The sequence below is a fragment of the Tachyglossus aculeatus genome, unplaced genomic scaffold, assembly GCF_015852505.1.
Source record: "Tachyglossus aculeatus isolate mTacAcu1 unplaced genomic scaffold, mTacAcu1.pri scaffold_195_arrow_ctg1, whole genome shotgun sequence".
In the NCBI taxonomy this organism is placed as follows: Eukaryota; Metazoa; Chordata; class Mammalia; order Monotremata; family Tachyglossidae; genus Tachyglossus; species Tachyglossus aculeatus.
In genome coordinates this window covers 119,997-133,327 of record NW_024044911.1, presented here as the reverse complement: position 1 = coordinate 133,327, position 13,331 = coordinate 119,997, and positions in this window count along the sequence as shown.

Here is a 13,331-nt window from a genome sequence, read left to right as displayed (position 1 = left end):
AAATTTTCGTGAGATTGGCTATAGCTCTTCTCCAGAAAACCCCCAACACTAATAGCAGACTCAGGAGATGCTCAGTTTGGGATGTTGACTTTGCACCATTTTTCACTCTCACAGGCAGCTCACGACATCTCCCAGACAATGTTTAACATCACGACGGTGACAGAATTCCTCCTCCTGGGGTTCTCCAACATCCGGGAGTGGCAGCTGATCCATGCTGCCCTGTTCCTTCTGGTCTATCTGGCAGCCCTGATGGGGAATCTCCTCATCATTGCCGTCACCACCGTTGACCAGCACTTCCACACCCCCATGTACGTCTTCCTCAAGAACCTGTCCATCGTTGACCTCGGCTACATCTCCGTCACAGTCCCCAAATCCATCCTCAATTCCCTCACGAATGTCAACTCCATCTCTCTGCTGAGCTGCGCTGCCCAGGTATTCCTCGTATTTTTATTCGCAGGATCAGAGTTGTCCCTGCTCATGGTGATGTCCCACGACCGCTATGTCACCATCTGCCATCCCCTGCACTATGAGATCATCATGCCCCACGGGGCCTGTGTACGCATGTTGGCTGCCTCTTGGTTCTGCAGCTGTTTGAGTTCCATCATGTACACAGCCAGTACCTTCTCTCTATCCTTCTGTGGCTCCAACATTGTCCACCAGTTCTTCTGTGATGGTCCCCAGTTGCTAAGACTTTCATGTTCCACTGACCATGTCCCAGAAGATGTGAGTTTAGACATCGGCATCAGCTTAGCTGTCTTCTGCTTCATGCTCATCGTGGGCTCCTATGCCCGCATCTTGTCAGCAGTGCTGAGGATGCCATCGGCGGAGGGCCTCTCCAAAGCCTTCTCCACGTGTCTGCCCCATATGGTCGTCGTCACTCTGTTTGTCACATCTACCTTCTCTGCCTACCTAAAGCCAATATCAGACTCTCCCTCTGCAGTGGACCTGCTGGTGTCTGTGTTCTATGCTGTGGTGCCCCCTACCCTTAATCCCCTCATCTACAGCCTGAGGAACCGGAACATTAAGGCAGCGATGGGAAGGCTGCTGTGGCCAAAACATTTCGCAAAGGAGAAACCATCTACAGGATAAAAGGTCCTCTCCACGGACTGCCCTGATTATGCCTCTGACTTAACCAGTCTTCACTCCAGAATGGTTTTACCACAGCATTGTCTGGGTGACCTACTGTTAAAAGCACTGGCTTGGGAGTCAGAGGACCTGGATTCGAGTCCTGGGTCTGCCACTGCCTGCAGTGTGACATTGGAAAAATCAGTAAAGCTTTCTGTGCCTGTTTCCCTATCTATAAAATGGGGATGAAATACCCATTCTCCCACCTACTAAGACTGAGAGCAAACTAGTTTTCTTCCCTTGTTGACACCCATGCCCATCAGTTCCGGACATTTAACTCCCTCCTCAGGCCCCCTGTTCCTCCCCCTCCTCCATCCCTCCCCCCAACGATCTGGCCACCTACCTCATTAGGAAAATTAACACGTTCTGGTCTGAGCACCCCAAATTCACCCCTCCTCCTTCTCCATCCCCCTTTTCTCAACCTTGTCCTCTACTTTCCCATCCTTCTCAGCAGTATCTTCAGGTAAGATCTCCTCCCTCTTCTCACGTGCCACCCCATCCACCTGTGCTTCGGACCCCATTCCCTCTCATCTTATATAAACCCTTACCCCTTCCCTCCTCCCCTCCTTAACTTCCATCTTCAACTGCTCACTCTCTATTGGTTTCTTCCCCTCTGACTTCAAACATGCCCACATCTCCCCCATCTTAAAAAAAACCCTCAATTGACCCCATTGCCCCTTCCAATTATCACCCTATCTCCCTCCTACCTTTCCTTTCCAAACTCCTAGAATGAATCATCTACACTCGCTGCCTCGGACTCCTCAACTCCAACTCTCTCCTAGACACCCTCCCGTAGGGAGCGGGGGAAGGCGATGAGACAGGCAGTATGTGCACACAAACCGTACCCAACGGCTCAAGGCCAAACAGACTCAACAACAGGAGATAAAGAAACCAGGGCAAGAAAAACAAGCTTGCACCTGCAAGGCTCAGAGGCAACCTCAAGGCCATATCTGCAGCCAGCGATGGTTGGCAACGGGTGGCTGGGGACGAGCCAGAGCAAACGCTTCGTGACTGGACAGAGCTGTTGTTAGGCTAGTGGCTGGAGGGCGGTCAAAGCCTCGATACGCCATCCCCTGAGAAAACCCTGCCCCCGGGCAACGGGGGGTATGAGACGAACAAGACAAAGGGGGGGCATGCGCGCGCTCTCTCCCTCTCTCTCTCTCGCTCTCTCTCTCGCTCTCTCTCTCTCTTTCAACCATGTAACCGCTGATAGCAAATGAACGGCAACCAAGCTTTGAACCTCTGGCTGACTCTTCTTGGTGTGAATGCGCGGGCCGCGTCCGGAGATGTCCGAAGACCCGGAGAGGGTAAGAACCCGAGAGTTGCCCCCGAAACCACGGGGAGCAACGCCCTCCGATCTCGCTTCCATCCCCTCCACTCCACCGAAAGTGCCCTCTCAAAGCACACCAATGACCTCCTTCTTGTCAAATCCAATGGCTCCTACTCTATCCTAATCCTACTAGACCTCTCAGCTGCCTTAGAAACTGTGGACCATCCCCTTCTCCTCAACGTATTATTCAACTTTGGCTCCTCTCCTGGTTCTCCTCTTATAACACTGGTCGTACATTCTCAGTATCCTTCATGGGCTTCTCCTCCCCCTTCCATCCCCTTCCTGTAGGGGTTCCTCAAGGGTCAGTTCTTGGTCCCCTTCTGTTCTCGATCTATACTCACTCCCTTTGATCTCATTCACTCCCACGGCTTCAACAATCATCTCTACACAGATGACACCCAAATCTACATCTCCTCCCCTGTTCTCTCTCCCTCTCACCAGGCTCGAATCTCCTCCTGCCTTCAAGATATCTCCACCAGGATGTCCACCCGCCACCTTAAGCTAAACATATCCAAGACTGAGCTCCTTATCTTCCCTCGCAAACCCTGTCCTCTCCCTGACTTTGCCATCACTGTAGACAGCACTATGATCCTTCCGGTCTCATAAGCCCACAGTCTTTGTGTCATCCTTGACTTTGCGCTATCATTCACCCCACACATCCAATATGTCAACAAAACCTGCCAGTCTCACCTTCACAACAATGTCAAGATCCTCCCTTTTCTCTGCATCCAAACCGCTACCTTGTTGGTACAACCTCTCATCCTATCCCGACTGGATTACTGCATCAGCCTCCTTTTTGATCTCCCATCCTCCTGTCTCTCCCCACTTCAGTCTATACTTCACTCTGCTGCCTGGATTATCTTTCTACAGAAACACTCTGGACATGTCACTACACTCCTCAAAAACCTCCAGTGGTTGCCTATCAACCTTCGCATGAAGCAAAAACTCCTCACTATTGGCTTCAAAGCTCTCCATCACCTCACCCACTCCTACCTCACCTCCCTTCTCTCCTGCAGCCCAGCCCGCACCCTCTGCTCCTCTGCCACTCACCTCCTCAATGTGCCTCATTCTCACCTGTCCCGCTGTCGACCCCAGGCCTACGTCCTACCACTGGCCTGGAATGCCCTCCCTCCACACATCCACTCAACTAGCTCTCTTCCTCCCTTCAAAGCCCTACTGAGAGCTCACCTCCTCCAGGAAGCCTTCCCAGTCTGAGCCCCCCTTTTTCATCTGCTCCTCCTCCCCTCCTCATTGCCTCCACTCCCTCCTTCTGACCTACCCCCTTCCCCTCCCCACAGCACTTGTGTATATTTGTAAATATTTATTATTCTATTTTATTACTGATATGTGAATATCTGTAATTCTATTTATCTATTTTGATGGTATTGACACCTGTCTACTTTTTTGTTTTGTTGTCTGTCTCACCCTTCTAGACTGTGACCCTGTTGCCAGGTAGGGACTCTCTCTATCAGTTGCCGAATTGTACTTTCCAAGTGCTTAATAGAGTGCTCTACACACAGTAAGCACTTAATAAATACGATTGAATGAATAAAATGAATGAATGAAAGGACTGTGTTTGAACCCAGCTAACTATATCTACTACAGTGCTGCCATATGGAAAGTGCTTAACAGATATCACAATTATTATTATCATTATGAAGCTTGAAATCTTGACCAGTGGCCATGAACACTCCAAGTAGGGGTCCTGGATAAACACAAACTACAATTCTTACGCACTCCATAACTTGCTACAGTGAGAGACATCTTTGTTTCCCTTCTCCGTTCTTCTCTCTTTTCCTCATTTACACTGCCTCCCTCCCACTTCCCCCTTTTCTTTATTTTCCTCTCAAACGAAGAGTGAGCAGTCAGTCTGAAGCACAAATGGAGAATTTGGTGAAAAACTGGGAGAGAATTCTGAAGACATGAGATGGAGTGGGAAAATCTGGAATAAATCTCTTTCTGTTTGTTTTTGTTAGAGTGCAAACTCCTGGTGGGCAGATGACATATCTCTCCTTTCTGTTTACCTTTCCAAATGCTTTACACTGTGCATTGCAGCTAGTGAGACCTCAATAAATACCATTCCAACTCTATCAACGGTATTTATTAAGTGCTTATTGTGTTAGGAGCACTGTACCAAGTGCTTGAGAGTGTACAGTAGCATTGGTAAACACAATCCCTTGCTCAGACATCTTACAATCTTAGTGGAATGAATCAAATTAAGAAGCTCCAACTACCCTTACTCAAAAGAGAATTGAACAATCATTCAGTAGCATTTGTAATAATAATAATAATAATGATGATGATGATGATGATGATGGTATTTGTTAAGTGCTCACTATGTGTGAAGCACTGTTCTAAGTACTGGGGGAGATACAAGGTGATCAGGTTGTCCCACGTGGGTCTCAGAGTCTTAATCCCCATTTTACAGTTGAGGTAACTGAGGCTCAGAGAAGTTAAGTGGCTTGCACAATAATAATAATAATGGCATTTGTTAAGCGCTTACTATGTGCAAAGCACTGTTCTAAGCGCTGGGGGAGATACAATGTGATCAAGTTGTCCCACGTGGGGCTTACAGTCTTAATCCCCATTTTTACAGATGAGGTAACTGAGGCTCAGAGAAGTGAAGTGACTTGCCCAAGGTCACACAGCAGACTTGTGGTGGAGCCGGGATTCGAACCCATGACCTCTGACTCCAAAGCCCGGGCTCTTTCCACTGAGCCACGCTGCTTCTCCTTGCACAAGGTCATGCAGCAGACGTGGTGGAGCCAGGATTCCATTTTTCAATTGTATTCTCAGGCTTCTGCAGTTTTGAAGAAATCAGGACAATGCCTTCAAATGACCTGATCTGGGGAGTTTTATTGACCTGTCAGACTGGCATCGGAATCTTGGGGAACACGGCCTTGCTCACGATCCACGGCAACATCTTTCTGTATCAATCCCAACAGAAGAAGCCCACAGACCTGATCATCACCCTCCTAACCGTGGCTAATACGATAGTGCTTTTAACCCGTGGGGTCCTAATGGCTATGGCATCTTTTAGCACGAGGAACAATGTGGATGAGGTTGGATGCCTAGCGTTGTTTTTTGTTAACCGAGTGTCCCGTGGTCTTTCTATCTCCATCACGTGTCTCCTCAGCATGTTCCAGGCCATTACCATCAGCCCCAGCACCTCCCACTGGGGCCAACTCAAATCCAGAGCCCCCAACTACATCATCCCTTCCCTCATCTTCTTCTGCATCTTCAACTTCTTCATCTATTTAGGCAGTATCTTAACCAGTCAATTCTCCAGAAATGTCAGTGACTCAAAATATACTTTAATTTCAAAAACCTGTTCTATCTTACCGAGGGGTACTGGTGTACTTAGCATTGTGTGTTTAAATGCCATGACTCTCCGAAACCTCCTCTTTATGGGTCTCATGAGCTGGGCCAGCGGCTACATGGTGATTGTGCTCTACTGATACCGCAAGCAAGTCCGTCACATCCGTGGCACCGGCCTCTCCCCAAAATCTTCTGTGGAGACCAGAGCCTCCCACACCATTCTGCTCCTGGTCACCTGCTTCATTACTTTTTATTGGATGAACTGTAGCACCGTTGTCTCGTTAAGTGTGCAAACAGATTACAGTGATTTGATACTTAACGCTACATCTTTTCTGTCTGCATGTTATCCTTTGCTCTGCCCTTTGCTGCTGATCAGCACAGATGCCCGGGTACCTATTGCCAAGTATATCCTCCGGAAGCTCAGGAGCTCCTCTGCCAGGAGTGTGCATGTTTTCCCCTAATCCCCTTCTTTCCAGCCTTATCTATAAAACCTTCAGTCGGTGGCAGAGTGGGCAACCTATCTGGGCAGAAGAGACAAAAGAAAAGTGCACCAATCGTGCCAAGCTTTCAGAGAGTCATTTGTACACATTAAAAAGCAGCGTGGCTCAGTGGAAAGAGCCCGGGCTTGGGAGTCAGAGGTCACGGGTTCTAATCCTGGCTTCGTCACTTGTCTGCTGTGTGACTTTGGGCAAGTCATTTAACTTCTCTGGGCTTCAGTTACCCATCTGTAAAACAGGGATTAAGACTGGGAGCCCCCCATGGGACAATCTGATCACCTTGTATCTACCTCAGCGCTTAGAACAGTGCTTTGCACATAGTAAGCACTTAACAAATACCATCATTATTGTTATTAGCCTACTTAATCGTAAACTCCTTGAAAGCTATTGCATTGTACTCTACCAGGTGCTTAGGACAGTGCTCTGCACATGGTAAGTGTTCAATAAATATGACTGATTGCTTTACTTCAGCATGTAGGTGTATTTATAAATCAATTCTTCAAGGTTAAAGAGCAGGGGAGAAAAAGGAGAGGAGACGAAGATGAGAGCTGGGGAGGGGGAGGAGGAGGAAGGTGAGAGAGAGAGAAAGGAAGATGGGGAGAAAGAGGGAGAGAGTGGGGGAGGAAAATGGGGTGGAAGAGAGGGAGAAAGGAAGAGAGGAGGAAAACAAGAGGGAGACAAAGGAAAAGGAAGAAAGAAAGAAAGAAAGGAATGGGAGATGAAGGAGAGAGAGGAAAAAAGAATGAGAGGAAGGTGGGAGGAGAGAGCGAGAAGGAGAAGGAGAGAATTTATTTATTTTGCTTCTATTTGGGAAGCAGGGAGGTGGGAGTGCCAGGGATGCAAAGCAAGCAACAGACTTGGTCAAAGTCCTGTTTTTTCGGTGTTATATGGACCACTTCAAAGTTTTGGCTGGTAATCACTCCACTAAGGGCCAGCAGTCAGTCGGAGGAAAGTGGATCGTAAATAACAATGGGGCAGCGGGGGGGAGATGGGGGCACTGTGATGGACACGGGACCAGGCTGGATGGGACAGGTTTCAGGGAAGGAAGAGAACCTGCAGACCTAAAACAAATCAAATGGCTGAGCCGGTAAGTGGGTGAGAGAAGGAGGGAGGGGACTCTTTGGGATGGATTTGCTTCTCCCAGGGGTGGAGAGGAAGGGAGCCCATAATTTCTGTAACTACTGCCAGAAGCCCACCTAGTTATGCCTCACAAAGGGGGTCAGCTACAGGGCCCATTAAGCAGAGCTCATTTGACCTCAACCTCCTCCTCCGCCAGCATCCCCACAGCTGCCTAGCGTGTCTGCTCAGCCTAGTACACATGGGGGGAGACCTGTTTTCTGGTCCCTGTTGGGACTTTGATAGTACAATGATAATGGTTGTGGATGTTAAGTGCTTACTATGTTCCAAGCACTGTTCTAAGTGCTGCTGGGGTAGACACAAGATGATCAGGTCAGACACAGTCCCTATCCCACATGTGGCTCACAATCTAAGTCGGAGGGAGAACGTGTATTGAATCCCCATTTTACAGATGAGGAAACTGAGGCACAGAGATGTTAAGTGACTTGCCCAAGGTCACATAGCAGGCAAGTGGCAGAGCATGACTGATGCAGATCCAGGACTTAGGGTGGGAGTGTGGGGAGCTCTCTGAGGGGTGGGAAGGGACCCGATCTAATTCTCACCAATATATTCTTTCCCACTGCTTTGCGCAGCGTAAACACTTGATCATTCAATCGTATTTATCGAGCGCTTACTGTGTGCAGAGCACTGTTACTAAGCTCTTATTACTAATACTATTACTATTATAATTATTACTATTATATTATTATTACTATGATCATTACTATTAGTACTATAGCTCCCACTAGGCTGACCCCTTACGTGAGAAGCACCATTTTAACTACATGTCAATCAACAGGAAGTGGCGGGGTCACCAAGAGATCAGCTGGAAAGCAACCAATACAAAGAGAGAATATTAGTGCACATCTTCCCACTCCTCCCAAACCTCCAAGTGTTGCCCATTCCTCTCTGAATCAAACAGAAATTCCTCACACCTAATCAGCTCACTCTGTCTTTCTTGTTTTCGCTCCTCTCCCAGTACTCAAGAACTCAGTGGATAAGAGCCCGGGCTTTGGAGTCAGAGGTAATGGGTTCAAATCCCGACTCTGCCAATTGTCAGTGTGACTTTGGGCAAGTCACTTAACTTCTCTGGGCCTCAGTTATCTCATCTGTAAAATGGGGATTAAGACTGTGAGCCCCCCGTGGGACAACCTGATCACCTTGTAACCTTCCCAGTGCTTAGAACAGTGCTTTGCACATAGTAAGTGCTTAATAAATGCCATTATTATTATTATTATACAAGATCCGAAAAAGCTAAATGGGGAGACATGTCCTAGAATCAGTAAGAAGGGTGAAGACAAGAAACAATTAAAATTGTGTGACCTGTTAAGTGCTTACCGTGTCTCAGGTACTGGGAGAGATACGATACAATCGTGTCCCTACTCCATGTGAGGTTCATGGAGGGAGAACAAGTATTAGGGCAGGAAATGTGTCTGCCAATTCTATTGTACTGTACTTTCCCAAGCACTTAGTGCAGTGCTCTGCACATAGTGAGAGCTCAATAAATACAATTGATTGATTAATTGATTATTCCCCATTTGTAGATGAGAAAACTGAGTCCCAGAGGAGTTAAGTGATGTTCCCAAGGTCACACAGCAAGCAAGGGGCAGAAGTAGGATTATAAACCAGGTCGCTTGATTCTGAAGCCCGGGCTCATTCCACTAGACCATCTTGCTTCTCTAGATGGTTCCATATCTGCTCAGTTCCCCACGAGAGTGTGTGATCCCAAACCACGGCAACGAGGATTAATGTTTGCTGGGTGACCTTGGGCAAGTTACTTACCTTTTTTGTGCCTTAGTTTCCTCACCCGTAAAAATGGAGATGACACTTCTTCTTCCCATTTAATAATAATAATAATGATGATGACATTTGTTAAGCGCTTACTGTGTGCCAAGCACTGTTCTAAGCACTGGGGGGGGGATACAAGGTGATCAGGTTGTACCACGTGGGGCTCACAGTCTTAATCCCCATTTTACAGATGAGGTAACTGAGGCTGAGAGAAATTAAGTGACTTGCCCAAGGTCTCACAGCAGACATGTGGCGGAGCCGGGATTAGAACCCATGACCTCTGACTCCCAAGCCTGTGCTCTTTCCACTGAGCCACTCTGCTTCTCATTTAGACTGGAAGTTTCATTTGGGGCGGGGACTGGGTCCGATCTCTTTATACTGTATCTATCTCAGCACTTAGTACTGGGTTTTTTTGCACAAAATAAGCACTTAGATGCCACTATTAAAATTATTTCTGTATCAACTGCTGTCTAGGTGGTGGAGACTCAGCAATCGATCGCAAATTCAGTGGGGCTTTGGGTGAAGTGGACTGCTGGTCTTGGAAGAGGGAGGGACATTTTAAAGGAAAAGACGTTAATCAATCAAAGATATTTATTGAACAGCATGGCAGAGTGGATAGAACACGGACCTGGGAGTCGGAAGATCAGCGTTTAGAACAGTTCTTTGCACATAGTAAGCGCTTAATAAATGCCACCATTATAGGTTCTAGTCCCGGCTCTGCCACTTGTCAGCTGTGTGACCCCGGGCGAGTCACTTCACTTCTCTAGTCCTCAATTCCTTCATCTGTGAAATGGGAATTGAGACCGCGAGCCCCAGGTGGGACAGGGATTGCGTCCAACTCGATTTGTTTGTATCCGCCCCCGCGTTTAGTACAGTGCCTGGCACAGAGTAAGCGCTTAACAAATACCACAGTTATTATTGTTACAGTGGGCAGAGCTCTGTTTTAAGCACTTGGGGGAGTACAATACCGTCGAATCGGCAGAGAAACGAGCCACAAGGAGCGAAGATGAAAGTGTGCAGTTTGCCCCTCTTTAAACACCGTGTTAAATTTCAGGTCCTTGGGCACATCGCTTCCTGCGATAGCCGGTGAGCCAGACCAAAAGGCTCCAAGCGAAGACCTAATTGTAGACACGCCAGCGGGAGTCTGGGCGAGATATTTTCTAAGAGCAGAAGACAGTGGGACTGCAATTCTCAATGCCCCGGGGGTTGAGGGCTTAAATAGTGTCAGAGATCTCATCGCCCCTGGGTTGAGGGCTTAACAGAAGCAGGATCCATTGCGCTTGATGCTTTTCTGTATGCTAATAAATGTTTTCTTTCTGTGATACTGAATATCGCGGTTAATTCCGTCGGTAAAGCCGAGCCACGACCCCCGCCCTAATTGACTCTATTGCGACATTAACGAAAGGCAAGAGGGTGCCTTTATAATAATAATAATAATGATGGTATTTGTTAAGCGCTTACTATGTGCCAAGCACTGTTCTAAGCGCTCGGGTAAATGCAAGGTAATCAGGCTGTCCCACGTGGGGCTCACAGTCTTCATCCCCATTTTACAGATGAGGTAACTGAGGCACAAAGAAGTTAATAATAACAATAATGGCATTTATTAAGTGCTTACTATGTGCAAAGCTCTGTTCTAAGTGCTGGGGAGGTTACAATTTACCACAAGTTAAGTGAAGGGAGAAGCAGCGTGGCTCAGTGGAAAGAGCACGGGCTTTGGAGTCAGAGGTCATGGGTTCAAACCCCGGCTCCGCTAACTGTCAGCTGTGTAACTTTGGGCAAGTCACTTCACTTCTCTGTGCCTCAGTTACCTCATCTGTAAAATGGGGATTAAGACTGTGAGCCCCCCATGGGACAACCTGATCACCATGTAACCTCCCCAGCACTTAAAACAGTGCTTTGCACATAGTAAGCGCTTAATAAATGCTATCATTATTATTAAGTGGCTTGCCCAAGGTCACACGGCAGGCAATAATAATGATGGCATTTGTTAATCAATCAATCGTATTTATTGAGCGCTTACTGTGTGCAGAGCACTGTACTAAGTGCTTACTATGTGCCAAGCACTGTTCTAAAGTAATCAGGTTGACCTATGTGGGACTCACAGTCTTCATCCCCATTTTAAGGATGAGCTAACTGAAGCCCAGAGAAGTGAAGTGACTTGTCCAAAGTCACGCAGCTGACAAGTGGCGGAGCTGGGATTAGAACCCACGACTTCTGATTCCCAAGTCCAGGCTGTTGTCACCGAGCCACGGTGTTTCTCTCCTTCTCTTGACCAAGGAGGCAATGAGGAAGGGCTGGAGCTGGCTCCGGGTTCACCCTCTCTCTATACCTTCCCCCGAGCCCCCACTCTGTTCACCTCATTCTGGGCTGGAAGAGACAGCTCGCTCCCAGCAGGTGGGCTCAAAAGGAGGGATGCAAATCCAGAGGTCCTAGTGTGGAATCCAAGATCCAGGAACCCAGTAGAGGGTCTCTGCTTCTCCCTCATACCCTGCTTGGGACAGCTGCTGCGCCTTCTATCTGGTGGGGGGTGGGAAGGAGGGGCGGGGGATCCACCTTGTGAGACGAGCAGGCATTTATGGGTGACTGAGAAAGGAATTAAGACCATTTAGAAGGAATTAAGGAATGGCAGGAATTTTCCACCTCCATTAGCAAGATTGTGGTGGAAGTGTGGTGTCATCGTGCTGCATCTGAGATTCCGGTTATTCTCGAGCGATTAGTCGGGGCCACCAGTGGTCCCAGAGAGACCTGACCATGGGGAGGGAGAGACACTCTCAGCAACAGAGGCTGAACTTTCCCTCCCCGATGGCTTTAGGCCAGAAGCTAGGGGCAGAGCTTAGTCTTCTTCATCTTCACCTTCCCTTTCCCCTCATCTCTCCATTGGGGCTCTCCTAGCATCATGGCAGACTCTTAGTGGAAACAATACAGATCTGAGTGTAGAGGACCTGAGTTCTAATTCCGCCTCTGCCACTTGCCTTTGTGACCTTGGGCAAATTACCCAACTTCTGTGGGCCTCACTTTCCTCAACTGTAAAATGGGGATGAGATATCTGTTCACCCTTCTACTTAGACTGTGAGCCTCAAGTGGGACAGAGACTGCACCCGACCTGATTATCTCCAACCTCCCACAGTGTTAAGTACAGTGCTTGGCACACAGTAAGTGCATTAGAAATACCACAATTACTGTTATTATGGGGCTCTCTTTGCAGGCTGAACTCTGGATAAAATGTGCTGGGCTGGTAGAGAAAGAAGAAGGAGCTGCATGTTCTTTGTTCTTGGAAAACTGACAGGTAAAAGAGAGTCAGGACAGTGTGAGTGCACAGAGCCAAGCTAACACAGAACATAAACTAGGGGTATAAACTTGTGTATACACAGTTGAAATGTCTCCCCACACATTGCAGAAGAGCTAGAGGGCAGCCAGGTTGCTGGAGTGTTGAGTCAAGAAGGGATCATCTGGAAAAGCTTCTTGGAGGAGGTGGGTCTTAAATCATTTTGAAGGAGTGAACAGTTAAGAGAAGCAGTTTGTTCTAGGAGACAGAGCACAGGCCTGGAAATCAGGAGACCTCGGTTCTAATTCTAGCTCTGATAACAGTAATCACATTGATATTTGCTAAGCACTTGCTGTGTGCCAATAACTGAACTAAGCATTGGGGTAGATACAAGATATTCAGGTTGGGCACAATCCCTGTCCCACATGGTACTCAAATTTTAGGTGGGAGGGAGAACAGATTTTGATTCCCCAGTTTACAAATCAGGAAATTGAGGCGTAGAGAAGTTAAGTGACTTGCCCAAAGTCACACGGGTTTGGGATTCTAGGAGAATTTAGACTGAACTGACTGCAGTGGCTTCTTGATCGAGGGATGCTCATTCATTCATTCAATCATATTTATTGAGTGCTTACTGTGTGCAGAGCACTGTACTAAGTACTTGGGAAGTACAAGTTGGCAACACATAGAGACGGTCCCTACCCAACAACGGGCTCACAGTCTAGAAGGGGGAGACAGACAACAAAACAAAACATATTAACAAAATAAAATAAATAGAATAGTAAATAGGTACAAGTAAAATAAATAGAGTAATAAATCTGTACAAACATATATACAAGTGGTGTGGGGAGGGGAAAGAGGTAGGGTGGGGGGGATGGGGAGGGGGAGAGGAAGG